General features: G+C 34.7%; 1 protein-coding gene across 1 annotated transcript in view; it reads left to right on the plus strand.

Annotated features, from left to right (window-relative positions):
* LOC137653513 (potassium voltage-gated channel protein eag-like) overlaps positions 1-20,000 on the plus strand; it is a 562,168-nt gene that overhangs the window by 34,913 nt on the left and 507,255 nt on the right. The gene's annotated exons all lie outside the window — the stretch shown is intronic.

Consider the following 20,000-nt stretch of genomic DNA (forward strand, 5'->3'; position numbering starts at 1 on the left):
TTTGTTTACACATATTTGGGTGTAATTGTGATGACTAACATTAGGACGAGAGAGAGGATTCGAGTTAGAATAGGTAAAGCAAGCAAGGTAACTGGGTGTGTGATCTTCGACTTTGCAAGACACGTTAGTCTTTTCTTTTTCAATGTTACCAAACAGACATGGAATGAATGAAAAAAGACAGATGATTTTGGTTATTATTGGTTATTTTAGTGTCCTAAAATCGGCCATTTAACTGCTTGAGTTCTAGATTACTGAACCCCAAATTAGTAACAACAAAGAAATACACATTGGAAACCAAGGTGGAAATGCAATGAAGGCTTATTTGAATGATGTCTCCTTTTTGTAAGGTAAGCGAGACCATTGAATGCAAATAAATGAATAAAGGTTGCGGTTATTGATATTATTTTTTTTAATTTATATAATGTAAGAAGAATCGATAGGGTGGGAATGTGGAGATTAGGAAAAGTGATAAAAAGTAAATTAGGACAGTTAGATGAAAAGATGGATTAGAACATTTCCTGGTGGCTAGGTGATGTGGAAAGTATAAATGTCAGTGGGTTGGTGAAGTGTGTGCAAAAGTCCAAGGGGTTAGGAGGAGAGGAGGTACTAAGAGAGGGTTGGATAGATGCTGTGAAAATTGTTGGACAACTATCTGCTGAGTCATCAGTAGCCATTGCCTGGCCCTTCTTGGTGGAGAGGGGTCTTGGACGCTGGCCATTTGTATATATGGTCAGTCTGTAGGGCATTGTCCTGCATGATAGAGCAATGTCACTGTCCCTTGCCTCTGCCATTCATGAGTGGCCTTTAAACCTTTAAACTATGCCCAGTATCCAGGAAGCATGAGAGTGCCTGGTAGGTATGATGAAGTGAATAGCGTATTGTGTTCCGAGGGTTAGACTTGAGCTGTCAATGTTGGTTTATGAGGCAGCTTCAGTTCTGGAAGTTTTCTGATCAAGGACTTATCCACGATTCGCAGACTACTCTTTTATGGAAACAAATCTTGACTAAGATTATCTTTATATAATTCATTTACCGTACGTATATTCTCTCTCATCAGGTGTTTCACCTCTGTTGGATGCCCTATGCTATAACTTAAAGTGTAACTAGTGATGTCTTATTTTTAATTGAAAGTATGAGAAGGATTTTTTAAAAGGCTTTTTTCTGAACTCTTTCATCCGATTACATTCACGTTGAAGTGGATGTCGGCCCTCTTTTCAACGCGTCAATAATTGGCTATTATACATAATTCAGACCTTATCTTGTATCTCTCAGAAGTGTTCATCGCATTGCAGATCTTTTCAATATACATTTTTTTTTCCCATAAGCTTAGCAACACTTCTTCCTTTTCGTTAAAGGTTTCCATTTCCTAAAGAATAATAGGGTTTCCATTTATTAGAAAGTAATAGGGTTTCCATATCCTATGAAATAATAAAGTGAAGTTGATCATTAAGTGATGTAGGAAATAAATAGACGAAGTTCATAGTAAGGGATATAGGAAATAGCAGACTTTTTGTCCTAATAAAGAACATAGGAAATAGGGCGAAGTTGTTCATAGTAAGGGATATAGGATATATTTTGGGTCAATAATGCTACAATATTGGTCGAGTGCAAAAGCGGGCAACATTTGTTGCCACAAGTTTAGATGGCGACCGATCTGTTCCTTAGCGAAAACTGATGGGGTAGACCCCTACTTCAGCTGGCACAGGTCCATGGAAAGATAAAAGAATGGCTGTGGCATTAATCCCAATATGGAATGAGGTAGATGCAAATGAGAGAGAGAGAGAGAGAGAGGAGAGAGAGAGAGAGAGAGAGAGAGAGAATCTTGTGCGGGAGGCAGTGAAGGTGCCCTGTCGGAGTGGCAGGGTGGAGGGTGCTTGAGTGCCACTTTCCGATAGATATCCCGCTGCCCCTTCTCTCCCCACAAAGGCACTCATAGTGGCACTTGAAGTCTCTTACTTCCCAACATGTTATTGGTGGGGCTCCTTGGCCGAGTGTCTTTTGCTACAAATCTTATTAAAGGAAAATGGTATATGGCTGGAATTGAGACAGAGCTGGGAGAGAAGAGGAGGAAGATAGCGGTACTGAGTAAAGAGAAGTGTTCATGGCTGTAATGGGGACGATAGATGAAATTGAAAGAGGACAGAAATAGACGGCATTGAAATGGAGATGGATAGAGATTGCGATATTGGACATTGCGAAATTGGACATTGCCAGAAGGGGACAGAGTGTCACGAGGATTGGGATGACAATGATAGCTAGACATGGAACAAATCTTAAATACAGTCGGTGCCCTTGTGCTGTTGGGATATTATTTTTACATTTTCATAATTGTCCGTCTCTGTTGTGGTAGGGTTAATTCAGTGGTCCATAAAATATATTTTCCGTGTCTGGTGGATGTCGAATATTAGCTAGAAGATATTTTATGGTTCCATTTAGTTTATTTTAATAGCTTTAGGAAGATAAGTTATGACAATATATTCATGTTTAGTAAATATAGAAATAATATTCTTTATGGTGCATCATAGCAATATACATGTTTATAGGGTTCCAAAGGGCTTTTTTTTTAGTAATTTTGAAAAGAAATATGATACTTCTAATGTATGTTAGTGATTCAGGGAACCAAACGGAAAATAAGACTTAATATTAAACGTAATTATTGAAAAGACCAGGTATGGTTTTCAAAGAATGTGAACTCATGCCTCTATTATGAGATAACGAAAACGAATTTTGAAATGTGTGAAGTTAATGTCACAAATAATTTTAAACAAATTTGGTCTGGCAAGTTTGTGTGTGTTTTTTTTTTTTTTTTTTTTTTGGGGGGGGGGACTGGTTAACGACAATGCCATGCTAAAACAAATATAAAACTATTGCTAAAGCTTGCAGTAGACCTTGAGGTTTGGTGTAAGTGGCACTTTGATATAAGACCTGAGTTACTTCAGAAAGAAAAGCCTCGTTACGTATGCCACATGGAAGCAGCTCGTCTTAAATCCAGTAAAATGTGTATAAATAAAAGGAGAATTTAAAGGTATAATCCACGAAAATATTATTTATCATCGTGAAAAAACATGACTGTTCTTCAGAATTTTACTATTTAACAAATGTTGAGGAATCCCTTTTAAAAGAACAAATCTAATACTATGTATGAAAGGGTTAGATTCCCAATTGACGTTTTCAGTGTTATCATCCACTCGACTCCTTTATCTCGCCTATTTTCAAAGATCCTTCTCTTGGCGTCCTTATCGCAATGGAGATCTCTGGATTCCCTTCCTGGCGTTTTGATTTTTGCAGCTTTATTTCGCCATTTGAGGGAATGTTTCTCTCTCTCTCTCTCTCTCTCTCTCTCTCTCTCTCTCTCGATGATGGATTTCGCGACAATATGCTTTGCAATGTTGAGATTGAAGTTAGTTATAATTCTCTCTTAGTAGTAAATTGGTCATATTTAATTTTTTATACAATATTGAGGTATTCACTATGATTTCTATCGAATATCCATTTAGGCGGATATGTCATGGATTATAAATCGTAATTGTTCGTCATAAGTTTTTTATGAAACATTTTTTAAGAAATAATTTCTCTCTCTCTCTCTCTCTCTCCTCTCTCTCTCTCTCTCTCTGTCGATGGCTATGAAACGGCCCATAACCAAGACGGAGAGCTCCAATAAAAAGATTGGTGGAATAAAAATGAACCCCGAGGCTTCGTATTTCTCCGGTTTCTGTGTAGCAGATTGAGAAAAATAGATATAATTTCTTTGGTTATGGTATGTAACTCGATTGTCAAGATAGAACCCCTTTCATTTTAAACCGAGTTAAGACTAACTCTGGATGATAATAAACTTGGTAATATTTTTCTCGAGAGAAATGTGGTTATTAAAAGACAAACGAGGAATGTTTACATCTAAATCTGTGATGAAAACAATTTTTGTTTACTCCTAACTTCTTGGGCAAATAATGTCCACAAAGACTGGAGAAGCGCTCTCTCTCTCTCTCTCTCTCTCTCTCTCTCTCTCTCATTTGAATCAACCGAAACAAGTGTTGATGAAGCTTTTCCCCTCATATGAAGCGGTCTCAAATACTAAGCGGGTTTGCTCGCCACCAAACAATCCCTTTGAGGAACCGGATTAGGTAAACAGGCCTTCTAAAACGACACTGGATTTAGGTCACCTTTACTTTGAAAGTTCTGAGAGGTGTGTGACTTTTCATTTTTCTTTATGTAAATGTGTTTATCCGAGTGGGCGATCGCATGTTTGGTTTGTCAGTATGCGTCTTTTCTCAGGTGCACTGACGACAAACGTTTTGTATTATAGATAGGGACCACATATGTTTCATACACGCTCATACAATATAATGCTGTTGTTTTCTCTCTCTCTCTCTCTCTCTCTCTCTCTCTCTCTCTCTCAATAGATCAACCTGTTTAAGCTTAGAACGGTCAGTTTTAGATTGAATTTATGTGACATTCTTGCTCTCAACTACTTGTATATAAACTCTTGTAAATACTTGCATTCACCCGGCCTATCTGTTAGTACCCAACAACTACCTCGCTCCTTTGGAATCTAGTTTTGAGAAATTCGGCCAACTGGTCTGTTGCCTCATAGTTTGCACAGGAGAAATTCTCGGTTGGTGACTTGTGGAAAATTGGGCAAACATGCCCTCCCAAAACAAGACCAAATAAACATATGGGTAATCTATCTTATTTCTCTTCCTCTTGTTCTAAAGTTTTTACAGTTTATATAGGAAATATTATTTTAATATTGTTACTGTTCTTAAAATATTTTAGTTTTCCTTGTTTCCTTTGTTTCCTTACCTCACTGGGCTATTTTCCCTGTTGGAGCCCCTGTGCTTATAGCATCCTGCTTTTCCAACTAGGGTTGTAGCTTAGCAAGTAATAATGTTACTACTACTACTACTACTACTACTACTACTACTACTACTACTACTACTACTAAATAATAATAATAATAAACATTTGATGTGCTTATTTCGTTAACCCACTTAGCTGCGGTTTTAAATGTTCCTTATTATAGGGACTTTGGACGTTTGTATCAATATGGATCTTAACCTTTTCTCCTCGGAACGTGTGGGTAGAGATTAACCTTTGGAAGAGACTACTCTGCGTTTGAAGGATCAGTAGTGTCGAATCATTCTTAGTTTCGATTTAGTACTTATACTAATTATAATTTGTTTATTATCGAAACATAGTATTTACGCATTTACTCTACAGAGGCATGCTTATAAACACATACATACACACACACACACACACACACACACATATATATATATATATATATATAAACACGTCCGGATCCTTGTATTCAAACATACTTATATAATTAAGGCTCTCTCTCTCTCTCTCTCTCTCTCTCTCTCTCCCCCCCAATTCCATTTTCCTTTCCCCGTTTCGTTCCCCTTTTTAACCAGATTGCTTTTGCTATGTTATTTAATATTACTGTTACTGCCACCTACAATTTCTCTTCCAGAGAGAGAAAGAGAGAGAGAGAGGTTGGTACTTTGGGGAACCGCATCATTCGATTATTTTGTCAACTTCGTAGTTCTCGGAGGGGTGGAGAAGTAATGAACTCTTGTTGTTTGGTAATTTACTTTCATTTCTATGGACGAAGTTTGACCTCTGCTGTTTTTTTTTTCATTTCTTCTCTCAAAGTAGCGGTCTCTCTCTCTCTCTCTCTCTCTCTCTCTGAAAACTGGAACGCTTACTCCCTCTTCATGTCACGCTAATAAACTTGAGATCAATATTTGTTCCAGGTAATTTGCTATAATATTCCATAAAAAGTAACTAGTAGTATTTTGTGTAAGGCTTTCTTATGGTTACACCCTTTTCTTTATGAAATTTGAAAAAATTCTATATACCGGTAATTAAAAGAAATGGTAAGAATTAAATAATTTATTAATTGCCGATAAAATGACTAAACAAATCTGGATCGGGAAAACTGAGGCTATTGTCATGAGGTTTCAATCCGGGACTCTTTAATTGTTCACCGTTTTAGTCCTTCCCTGATATCAAATTAGGCCTTGTTCATAATGGGTGTGGTTCGCGAAGTGGTGTTGCCCAAGGACATTCTGACAGAAGAAAAACACACTCTCTCTCTCTCTCTCTCTCTCTCTCTCTCTCTCTCTCTCTCATGAGATGAGATTTATCAATTATAAGCATAGCTTATTTTTGTTACATAATTATAATATTTGTATAACATGAGTACTCCGAGTTGTGAAACTTAATTTCAAACTTGCATTATTTTAATATAAGAAAATCTGTTTTCAGCGTTAACAGATTTATTCAGATATCCATATTAGTTAAGAAACTGGTAAATTAACTGGCCTCAGTTTATTTATAAAAGATTCCCCGCCCCTCATCCAGTCTTTAACCTCAAGTAGATGATGTCTGACAACAGCTTATTCTCTTTGTTTGGCCGAATATAGATGCAAAGGGTAATCAATCAATTGATATGTTTGCGTAGGTCGAGATATTATCGATTATGGACATCGACGCTCGAACTATATTTTTGTTCTAGAGCGTTTGGAAAAAGGATGAATACATATTAAAATAGAGGGGCAGTCAGTAGAGCGCATACCTCCGCCAGGGCAGCTCATTTTTCGACCTTTTTTGACTGATTCTGGTCGTTTTGCTCGTCCGTGACCTTGACCTTTAACCTTCCAAAATTTATTTATTTCCAGCTTTTTTACATAAGTTTTAAATCCCTGCAAGTGTTATTACTTTACGATTAAAATTGTTGCCGATGGTTGATGACCCGGAATTTGACGTTTAGCTTGACCTCGATCTCGACCTTGACCTTCGACCTTAACATGTATTAATTAGCTTGGATTTTCATACACTCAAATATGAACCAAGTTTGACGTCTCCCTGACAACGATGTCCAAACTTATGGCTGATTACGTGAATTGGACAATTTGCTTGACGCGACCTTCTAAAATATAATCATTTCCAACATTTTACATAAGTTAATCCCTGTAAGTTCCTTTACAATACGATTCAAATTGTGGTCGGGAAGGTGTTCACGAACAAACACATACATACAAACAGAGGTTAAACATAACCTCCTTCCAACTTCCTTAACAGAGGTAAATATCAATCCTGCTGTTTCCTTTTAAAATGTTAAGTATAAGATCTGGAGACTGGAAATATCTTTTGCATATGGCGAATCTGCGATCTGCATACACTTTAGCGAGAATAAAGGTTTTTTTTTTTGTGCCTGTACGTTTTGAGGTGATTCTAACCTGTCGAATTATTGCTGTTAGACTCGCTAATAAAACAATGAGCTTTGACATACACAATGAAAATTTTGATAATTCTTTTAATATCAGTCGAAACCCTGAATACGTTCATTTTATATCGATTTAATTTTACTTTTAAAATAACAACTCTCTTCTCGGGTCCATAAATGTCTATTATTATTATTGTTGTTGTTGTTATTTTATTATCTTATTATTATTTATTATTATTATTATTATTTATTATTATTATTATTATTATTATTATTATTATTATTATTAATATATGGCATTTGTATCCGGTCCAAACGAATACCTGATTGTCTTTAGCTAAGCTCTTGTAAGGGACTCTTACGAAACATGAGCACATTCTTCTAATTTATGGAACATTTGCATTGGAATTGACAATCGCAAAAACGTTTTGACTATATTACCATGCCAATAAGTCACGTTAGTTGGCTGGTAAATGTTGAACTGTCTTAGGAGTCTCGATACAATAGTATTTTCATGTGCTATTTAAAGTACTTCGTAGTAGAAGTAGATTGTTTTAAAACAATACTTTACAGGACTAGCTCTTGCTGATATTTAAAGGCCGCCCATGAGTGGCAGAGGCAAGGGCCAGTGACATTTGCTGTATCAAGCAGGACAATGCCCTAGAGACCCGACCATACTCGTATATAATATACAGATGCTCATCGCCCAAGACCCCTCTCCACCGAAGCTAGGACCCAGGGGGGCCAGGCAGTGGCTGCTGATGACTGAGCGAATAAACCCCCTATTCTTAGCTCACAAGGATGGTGAGGTTGTAGCGACCAAAGAAGCTAACGAGTTTGAGCGGGACTCGAACCCCAGTCTGGCGTTCACCAGTCAGGGACGTTTAACACATCGGCCACCACAACATTAACTGTAACTGGAATATATAACTTGAAACGTTTGAAGTAATCCGTTGTGGATCCCATGCCTTGGTGAGATGTCTTTGCACTTTTATGGCTTAAAAAACCAACTTATTGTAGCATTTGAGGTTTCTGGTAATACGGAGACGTTTTACACCGTTCCATTACTACATCAGTGGTTCAGTATAACCACAATGAATATTCAGATTAGCGCTCTTCATAAAGAGGTGATATAGTGAGGTCACTGAAGACTCTACCATACGACCAAACAAGTAGATGAGGCTAATATGTGCTGACGGTCAAAAGACGAAGGGAAAGAGCGTTTCGGAAATCATCTGTTAAATCTTCTTATGGTTATGTGGCTTTAGGGAAGGCCGAGGAATTCTAAGAAAAAGTACAATACATGAATATCCAACTCTACAGTACGGTAATTGTTCTGGCGTAAAGATGTATTAACGTGGAAATGCTGTCGACAACACTGTTTTGGTGACTTAGTTCCTACTCTAGACAATACGAATTTTGTTGACTTTAGTTCTGTAGTGTATTCCCAAAGAACGTGAATGATTTCCCAAGGTCATACCCTATTGTGTGAGGCTGGAGGTGTCTTTTATTTTATAGTTATTTTGAGATATGTGACAAGGGTATGATACTCGACTATTGCGTAAGAAATTAAAAGTTCGGCCACGGTTCTCTTAATCTTGAAGTCGAAGAATAATAAACATATTGTACGGTCCTTCAGAAGTATAGGAAGTTTGAAAATGGCAAAAATTATTTAACGTTTCCTTCATCTTAAAGGGAAAACTATGTAAACCTCTTTTTTATATATATATATATATATATATATTATATATAATATATATATATGTGTGTGTGTGTGTGGTATATATATATACTGTATGTATATATATATATATATATGTGTGTGTGTATGTATGTATTTATATATGTATATATATGTATACATATATGTATATGTATATATATTTGTGTATATATACATACACATATATTTATAATATATATAAATTTTATATATATATATATATATATATGTATGTATGTATATATATGTGTATATATATGTATATACTGTATATATATATATATATTTATATGTGTGTATATATATGTGTATGTATGTATTTATATATGTATATATATGTTTACATATATGTATATGTATACAGTATATATGTGTACATATACATACACACACACACACACACACACACATAATATATATATATATATATATAGATCAGGATATACGTTGAATGTTGAGGGACGGACTGCAATTTGCGAGCCACGTTACGTTTACTCTCTGTAGAGAGTAATATACTTCAGGAGGTTGGAATTTTTCCGGAATTGGAAGTATTTCGGAATTAAAATGAGGAATTTGTGGTTGAAATTGGTAAGTAACAAACATATACATACACACACATTTATTATATATATATATATATATATAGAGAGAGAGAGAGAGAGAGAGAGGAGAGAGAGAGAGAGAGAGATAGTCTTCATAAAAAAAAACTAAATGAGACGTCAAGCCTAAGTTGAGGAAGCAGCGACATTTTGTGTTTGAAATAATTTATTATTTTTTGTTTCTCTAGTTCCACTTCGCTTTTCCTCATAGTGACGTAAAAGTAGACAAGACCATCGCTTTGAACAAATTTCATTCTTGGCTCGATTATCAAAACCCTTTAGTGTTTACAATGTTTACTACCGTCTTTTGAGAAGCTTTATAACCTTGACTTGTCAATATAAATATTCCTTGTAGTATTGTCCCTTAACTCGCGTAATGTTGTCACCTGTAAAATATTGTCTACTCTATTGTAAGCTGATTCTCCTCTTACATGAAATTTAAGTCAGAATATAGGATGAGGATTAAAATCTATTTTTATGTCATTTTACCAGGCACAAATGGCTTATTTTTACACATTCAGATTACCTTTCTCTCTCTCTCTCCTCTCTCTCTCTCTCTCTCTCTCACTTTTAAATTCTATTTTTTGTCATTTAACCCAGGTACAAATGGATTATTTTTACATATTCAGATTGCTATCAAAACTCTCTCTCTCACTCTCTCTCTCTCTCTCTCTCTTTTAAATTCTATATTACAAATGGATTATTTTTACATATTCAGATTGCCTTTCAAAACTCTCTCTCTCTCTCTCTCTCTCTCTCTCTCTCTGTCGGTATTAGGGTAGAAGTAATCCCTTTCATTGCCGCTTCAATACTTGTAATCAGTGGCTCGCACCACCAAGTTCCATTGTCTTATATTTCTAGAGGGTCACATGCTGTAGTGTAGATCGTAAGTCACGTTACCAAGTATAAAACGTTTAGTAAATGACGGAAGAACCCAATTCCTTTTAGAGTATTACCCCACCTTTATATTCCTAAAGATATTTTATGATATTGAAAGATCTTTCAGTGACCCTAAAGATCTTTGAATTTTATTTCCTTAACGATCAAGTTCCTTTAAATATTTTGCCATTTTCTCAGGGTTCTATCAACTTCCTTGAAAGTTTATCTAGCTTAAAGTTTCTGCAACTTCAAAGATATTGCAATTCTCCAGAAATCTTGCAAGTTAATTGATGATCTAAGAACTTCCTTGAAGATTTTTGAATCTTTATATCCCTATTCGTCTTCATTAAAGTGGGCCAGGTCTTTTTAATCTACACTCTTCTTATTTAAAATGGGCTAGTTTTGCTAAAGATATCAACTTACTTGATTTTTAAATTCTTGAAAAAAATAATAGTTGAATTTACTATGCCTGATACTTTATTTTTTTTTCCGCTGTAAATTCACCGAATGAGGATTTTAAAAAATCATGACATATACAGTATAGTTGAATTTTCTATGCCTGATTTTTTTCTTCTAAATTCACCAAATGAAGATTTTTATATTCATGAAATATAGTTGAAATTACCATGCCTGATATTTTTTTTTTTTTTTCTGAATTCACCAAATGAAGATTTTTACGTTCATGGCAAATATGGTTGAATTTCCATGCCTGATACTTTTATTATTATTATATTTTTTGTGTGTGCTAAATTCACAAACTGTAGATTTTAAGAATCTTGAAAAATATAGTTTAATTTACTTTGCTGATGTTTTGAATGTTTTTTATGCTAAATTCACCAAATGAAAATTTTTAAATTTGTGACAAATATAGTTGAATTCAAAGATTTTTTTTTTTTGTGAAGAATTCACCAGCTAAAGACTTTTAAATTCTCGATATAGTTTAATTTCATTTTTTTTTTTTTTTTTTTTTTTTTGCTAAATTCACATAATGAAGATTTTTTGATTTGTGAGAAATATGGTTGATACTTCAGTGTGGGTTTTTTTTTTTTTTTCTAAATCCACCAATTAGAAATTTTAAAATTCTTAGTTTTTTTTTTTTTTTTTTTTTCTAAATTCAGCAACTTCTCACCTTGAAAATTTGCTGAAACTAGGTCTTGCGATGATTATTGCTGGCCTCAGTTATAGCAACCTTGACTCGAGAAGCCGTATTGGGGAGTCTTGGGGTTAATCTCTCGTGCAGTATTTACATATAAAGGAGAGTAAAGAGATGAGGAAAGGAGAAAGGAAGGTATGGGAAGAATAAAGGGTAAAGGAGAAAAGCAGAAAGAAAAAAACGTGGTGAAAGTGAAATAGAAAGATAATAAATAGATGAATTAACATATTGCTGCTTTTAATTTAGGCTATTTACAGTGGGATTATACGACGCATATAATATATATATATATATAAATTTATATATGTATATATATAAATTTTATTATGTATATTTATATAAAATGTATATATATATATGTATATATATATATACATGTACATATACATATACATTATATATATATATATATATATATACGTGTATATATATATTTATTTATTTATATGAAATGCTAGCAGTTTTCAATCTATGGCAATTACTAATTGTATTCAGTCTTTTTTATCAATGGCATCAATGATAACAACTACTCTATTGCTTTCCATTGACGTATTGATTTTCGTTCCTCAATTTGCTGGTGAAATAACTATCCATTTCATACTTCTTATAATGATTTGATATATAATATATATATATATATATATATATATATATTCGATTTTGGTTTCTTGTATAATATACTGCCACTGATACTTTTAGCTCGAGAGTATTTTGTCCCCTTCATTTTTTTTTTGGGCGGGGGGGGGGGGGGGAGGGAGGATTTTATCGTTCTATAAAATTCAGTGAAATCTTGGTTATACCTAATTACGGAGTTTATAAATATGGTAAGAGAAATAGCCCTGTAATGTACCACTAGTTTTCTCTTTTGGTAAGAGTATCGAAACTTATAACACCGACTGGAATTGTGTGAACATAACACGAGTATCGTGAACCCCAAAGGTAGCTGTTGTAAGGATCAAGTTCTGAATTTAATCGCTCTATGGGTTCCCTACGTTTATCTTGTTGAAGCCGGGATGTAATTGCTCTTCGAAGTTCCTTGAGAGCCTCGCACAAGTCCGGGACCAAGCGAGCAAGTTTAACGAGTATCACATTGGTCCTCCGAATGAAATAATTTGCGAAATTCCGTTAATTCCTTGTAGAACGTTTACAACGTTTAAAAATCCCACGAATACTTCTTTGCATGGAAATGGCCATTGATTTTAGCATAGCATTCAGATTTCTTTCATTTTCGTTTTTTTTTTTTTTTAATTTATTTTAACAGATGGCAATTAAACACTTCATGTACTTTATATTAATTGTAAAGATCACATAAAAAATGCTGTACCCAAAAATGGCAACCGGAGAAGAGAGATTATGGCAGTAGAATGTCCAAACGTTTGGAAAAATATAATTGATTAATAAAGATACGGATACAATTCATGATTTTATTCTTAGCTATTTGGAAGCAAAGTTAGTTCACCTATTGCCATTATCTGTTCCGCTCTATTAAGTACAAACATTTACTTCCGGAATGCGACTGATCTTGTTAAACAAAGGAGACAGGTTCATTGAAATGGAAGGCCAGAAAGGGTATTAAACATGTGTCTGGAAATTCTAAGATAGGTGGAAATATCCCGGAAATGGAAAAGTTTAAGAATGTTTGATGTGATTGGAACTTAAAATCCAGAATGATATAGACTGGAACAAGAACTTGGAATCCAGATGATAATCTGCTGGACCTACCAGATTCAATGACGTAGCGGTAAGCTGTGGAAATGCAAAAGTTGGCATTGACGGGAACTGGAAATCAATCGTAGTTTTGCGACAGGAAATTCAATTTCTGTGATGTAGTGACTGGAACTGGAATATCTGAATGATATTTTGAGTGGAATATGAAATTGCGGGTGCCACTGTGTCAGGAATTTGGAATACCAAATGATAAGCCAGAAAAAGGTTCGCGAAGAACGGGGGAAAATATAGATATTTATACTTTTCTCTTATTGTAAAGCAACAATCTTATCAGGACTGTACACTTGAAAATTACCGTAATTTTAATGGGAAATTCTCCGTAGAAACATACTGTTCTCAGCCGTATTTCAGTAAAATACAGGCGACTGTAATTTTACCATATTTTGTTATCTTTAATGGTTTGTTGACCGTAATATCATTCTTTAACGTCCATATATCCGTTTTTAAAATGTAAATGTCTGGCAACATTTGTGCCTGGATTTTTACGGTTTTATTTACGGTAAATTATTAAGTGAACATGTGTAATACTTTCAGGATTTGCAAATGCAAAATTTAGCCTCCGAATTTAACAATTAATGATGAAGATAAGCACACGGGAAATGAAACTTGAACAGACTTGATATAATTTTCCATATCGCTACACAATAGAACCTACTTACGTATCGGGTTCCATTTCTTGTCTTATCTGCGGGAGAATGAGTGTATAAATCGTGACAGTAAAGTACGAAGGAGCCGAGAAAGAGAAGTCACTCCTTTTATCTTTCATTCCTTTGATCTGTAAGTGAAATAGGAACGTTTATCTTGGCCCACGTTGATGGTCGGAACTGGGAGAGACGCTGACGAAGGCCAAAGGAGGCTTCCTTAGTTTATGATGATGGAATCGAAATAACATTTGTAGACGGTTGACCTTAAACCGTCTTGGTTATATCAGAGAACGTGCCTCGGATGAATTTACATGAAGGGTAAAAACATTCTTGGGATATAAGAAATATAGAAAGAGCCTTACGTTTTGGGAAGTGGTTTATTTAATAAAATAAGTAAAGTGATATGAAAGTACATTGTGTCTAAAAATTTTATTTAAGTTTATTTAATGAAATAAGTAGTGATATGAATGTACTGTACATTGTGTCTGAAGATTCTAAGTTTATTTAATGAAATAAATAAAGTGATATGAAAGTACATTGTGTCTGAAGATTTTATTTGTCAAGTTTACATAAAAGTAACATTCAATGTGAATATTTTATTTGTTATATCCGATTAACAACATAAATGCTGTTTGACAGCATCCGCTTATTTGAGGACTGGGAAACATTAACGCAGACGTTAAAGGTTTAAAGGCCACTCATGAATGGGAGAGGCAAGGGACTGTGGTATTGCCCTATCAAGCAGGACAATGCTCTAGAGACCAAGGAGGGCCAGGTAATGGCTGCTGATGACTCAGAAGATAGACCTATAGGTTCCCCCCACATCTTCCATCTTAACTCATAGGATGGTGAGGTTGAAGCAACCAAAGGAACTAACGAGTGTGGGTGGGACTCGAACGTCAGTCTGGCGATCACCAGGCAAGGACGTTACCAACAGAGAAACGCAAATCACGGGCAAGAAATGAGAGGACCGGTGCTGAACTGATAGGGAGTTGAATAATCGTGTAAACTCTCCTAAAGTAAATAACTGAACACAGAAAACGAAATTGCACGAAGAAGCCATACTATTGGCGGGGGTAAATGCCTGATATTGATCGAAAGCTCACGGCTAGAAAGAGGAAAGACTTGAACGGAAGGCTGAAGTGACTTTCGTGTACTGTAAATATTAGTAAATGTCTTTATAATATTTTGTTTATTGTTTATATAAATTTACTATGTACTTAAAGGACGCTATTAGGTAAAAGCGCTGATCTTGAAATTTTGACGCGAGGTTGAAGCTCTCGCTTGAAATTAAAGGTTTCCTGTTGACTCCATTAAAAGCAAACCTTAAGGCTGGTTAACACGTTCGAATGGTTCGTCGAACGCGGTTTGACAGACAAGTATTTGAAGTGATGTTCGACTGTGTGAACGGGATATTTGGTTTTCGAACACGTTCGTCGAATGGTTCGTAGAAAGGCTGTTCTCTCTTGACTTTTGCGGGCGGGGCTTCATTGTCCACAAACCTTATGCATTTGTGGCTGACTCCACCTCTTCGAACCGTTTGACAAGCAGGTTCGACAACTGGATTCAACTAATCGTACGACCGTTTAAACCTTGCTTTAGATTTAAATCCTTTTTAAATTTGTCTTCTTAAATCTTATATGCTGACTGATGTCATAGAATAGTAACCGGTTATACATGAGGCAATTTGGATTATGCACAACTCTATCTATTGACTCGTCTTCGCATCCTTATGTGTTGAAGTATTTTATTGGTCGTTTAAGGATAACTTCGAATAAGAATGTTGTATATATATATATATATATATATGTATATATATATTTATGTATAATTTATATATATATATATATATATATGTATATATGATTTACAGATATGTATAATTTATATATATATATATATATATATTATAATATATATATATATATATATTATATATATATATATATATATATATTACTGTATATATCTATTATAATTTATATATATATATATATATATATAGATATAGATACAGATATGTGTGCTTTTATTGTGTATGAATTATTAGAAAAAGAAAGACAATAGATGCGCAGTCTTTATGCAAGTAGTAAACCATGGCTTCCTAGAACCCCGCAAAATGTTACGTGACAGCCTCTGTCTGCATATCATCATATTCCCCAACGGACCATCCGCTTCTTCTATGTGTGTATCCTTTAAGGAACTCTACTCTGACTCTATAGTCCTTGTCCCCCCTCTTTCACCGGTTACATCTTCCTTCATTCTCTTTCTGGATGCTATTGTTGTGGGAGCGTCGCAACTTTCCCCTCATCGACCCCTCCCTTTTAGGCCCTTGCCATCTTTCCCCTTGTTTTTTTCATGTTAAACCCTTTACTAACTTTTCCTCTCCCCCTCCCCTCTTCTCCTTAGGACTATCTACAGCGTGACCTCTTGTTTCTACTATATTCCCCCTCCCTTACCTCTTTGTTACTGAGCTCCACCCTATCCACCTTTACCCCCCCCCCCGCCTTGTCTGTGGAGTTCACCCCTCCACTACCTTTTCCCCTTGTCGCAGTGATAGCTTGTACGACTGAGGGGAAAGGCGAAAGGGGGGGGGGGTTTCTGTGTTCGCCCTTGTTGGTAAATGACGGGGATGGGGGATAGAGGTTGTTGTTGACGCAGTGTCCCCATGACAATAGGGACCACGGTTCCTTTCTTTCATTTGTGATTGGAGGGGTGGTGCTCCCCCCCCCCTCTCTCTCTCTCTCTCTCTCGTTGCTGCAGTTATGGGTTTCGGGCCACTTGCGAAAAGGACACGCACTGAATTTATATATATATATATATATATATATATTCGTGTGTATATACAACAACAAATACTGCCGTTTCTAGTTCACTTCTGGACAAAGACCTCAGACATGGCCTTATTTATGTTGCCGGTTTGGCCATTGTTCATCACCTAAAGGGCCAACTGCGGATTCGTGATGGTGGGAGACTATGATCACTCACAGCAAACCAAGTTAGTATGGGTGGCCCTGACTAGGACAGCTTTGCTGATCATGACAATACACAAACTCTTTTACCTCGCTAAGGTATCTGCACACAGAAATGGATATAATGTGTATATATATATATATATATATATATATATGTATATATATATATATATATATATATAATAAATATATATATATTTTATATATAAATATATAGTATATATTTATATATATATAATATACATATTTTATATATAAATATATAATATATATAATATACATATTTTATATATAAATATATAATATATATAATATGCATATTTTATATATAAATATATAATATATATAATATACATATTTTATATATAACTATAATATATATATATATATATATATATATATACACAGTATATGTACTGTGTATATAATATGTATGTTTGTATTCAGTATCTAGCTGTAAATATTTCTTGATGTCTAATGCCAACAAGTTATTCCCAAAGTAGATTGATTGAATGATTTTGAGTTGTCAGAATTCCAGATAATAATAAATCAACCGATCAATCTACCTTGGGAATAACTTCTACCCCAAGGGAAATTTTATGCTCTGGCCATGTTTTTAACCAATAGCTTTAGATCTTAATTGAAAACATACAGTCAGCTTATCCACTCTTGATAGCGGAATGGGCAAGGCCAAAAGGCTAAAGGCTCGAAACCTGCCTGGAACAGGTTAATTTAACATATGAAATTCCCTCTTGTGTGTAAGGTATTCCCAAGATAGAGGGAATTAAAAGAATAATGAAATATATGTGGAAATGCATGATACAAACAGGTATACTCTTTCACTTCTTGGCTCTATAGATACGCTTTAAGATTATAGTTGAAAATATTATAATCATTTGACTTTAGTGGGTGATGATGATCATTATTGTTATTCCCTTAGTTATACAAATTCAGTTTAGATATGATCGTGTATTCATACCCCGCTTGTTTAAATGTTGAAAAAAAAAAATCTTCGTTGGCATATGCTTGGGATTCTCTCTCTCTCTCTCTCTCTCTCTCTCTCTCTCTCTCTCTCTCTCTCTATTCAGGTATATTAACGTTTATTAGCTTTCATGCACAGTTTTAAATTGGTCCCCTAAATATTTGAACCTCTCCTAACGATCGTGTACAAACGGGCTAGTCAGATCAATTACGACCAAGAAGTGTTTGCTGCCTAAAACTATCAAGTCAAGGGGTATATAAAATTCTCTTGCAGTCCACGCCTCCATTTTACGCGCTTGTTAAATCGCATGTACAAATATGCAAATGGCCAATCTGTAGTAGAGGGGAATGTTTGTTTGTTTACAAAGTTTCGTTTTGCCTGACGCGTTGGGGAGCGATTTGTGTCTGCCCCCTACTTTCAATGCCAACTGTTTTGTCAAATCATCCTGTGGTATGGTGTAGCGAGTTTTATTTTAATGAACAAAGGCCTTTTAATTTCTTTATATTGTAAGTTGAAGTTTTTTAACATGTAAAAATTTCATAAAAAAGAAAAAAATATATTTTTCCCTGAACAAACGTACAGTAAGTGTCTGCTATATACGATAGATTTAATATATAAAATTATGTATAAATTTCATAAAGTATACATCGTCATGAGAGTTCATTGTAAATGCCTTTATGCGCAGTAATGTTTATCTACCTAAAGGCTAACGGAAATACACTAATGTGTTAATGGTTTGCCAAGCTGAAAAAATTGTGCAACCTTAAAGCATTTTATCCCCGTCCATTATTATGCTTAACCTAATTACCTGTAATTTTCATGTAGCAAGGAGCTAGGGTAGAGGTGTAAACAATATTAGTTAAAATGCTTTTTGTCCGATCTAAACAACACGAAAATTAAAACATTGACAAAGTTCCCTTATGTTTTATAAAGTTAGGCATCAAAATTAAATGTCTTGAAATAAATATAAACTGATTTTGTGATTTTTTTTTTACCCGAGCACACGGTCGCACACGTGTGTGTTCCAGGTAAAATCAGCCTCTCTCTCTCTCTCTCTCTCTCTCTCTCTCTCTCTCTCTCTCTCTCGAAGTTGTTATGCCTCCCTTCCGTGGTCTGGCATTTTGGTCATCACACAAATATATTCTTGGTTACATTTGTAAACTGATTTTATACATTTTATCTTTTTATATACTTTTTCATTAGAGGTTGCCTTTATCCTCCGATATTTTCTAGGACAACAGAATCGCGTTTAACGTGTTCTTCTCTAACTAACAAATAGGTCTGTACTTGACTTTGGTATTTAGTTTATCAACTGTAATTATATATATAAGCAGTATTTTATTTGGATTATTGAAGGTATTTTTGACATTCCAATTATTTTCTTCCTCATCTTACTTTGTCTTTGAAGATTAGATCCTATTGAATGTTTTAAGGAAAAAGTGTGTTCACAGTCAAGCTCTCTCTCTCTCTCTCTCTCTCCTCTCTCTCTCTCTCTGAAGAAAAAAAGCACGCGTTTATGCACACAGAAGTTGTCCGCATGTTTGTATTTGCCTTTTCTCACACCGAACGAATACCTATTGAAATTTTATAAATAAGTTCTTGTGAAGTGTTGATAGAGTAAAATATTCATTGTTAAAAGTATAATAAATGAGTCCATTAAAAAGTGAAAACCATCCCTGAGAAAAACTCGGTTTTAATGAATAATATTAATATGAAATTGCTTCAGCAAGGTTGAGGGACGTGTGACTCCATGACTATTTTCAACATCTTTTTGTGACACGGGAACTTTCTTAGTTTATTTGGTCATTTTGAATTTAAATTGAAATTCTGTTTCAAGTCTGAACGTTTTTCCGGTTTTTATTTTTTTAATTTTACGCTTAATCTTTGTGCTGCTTTTTACTTCTTTACTTTCAGCATATGTAACGCCTGCTTAAACTATCTGCATAAATAGAATTTCTTTCTTTAATCTTCTTCTCTTTATATGTACATGCTTTTATGCTTCACACATTTTAATTTTTGACATTCTCTTAATATTTTATTCTTTTTCCTCCGTTATTATTTATTTACATACTCGCTTCTGTTT

Source organism: Palaemon carinicauda, chromosome 14, assembly GCF_036898095.1.
Source record: "Palaemon carinicauda isolate YSFRI2023 chromosome 14, ASM3689809v2, whole genome shotgun sequence".
NCBI classification, from domain to species: Eukaryota; Metazoa; Arthropoda; class Malacostraca; order Decapoda; family Palaemonidae; genus Palaemon; species Palaemon carinicauda.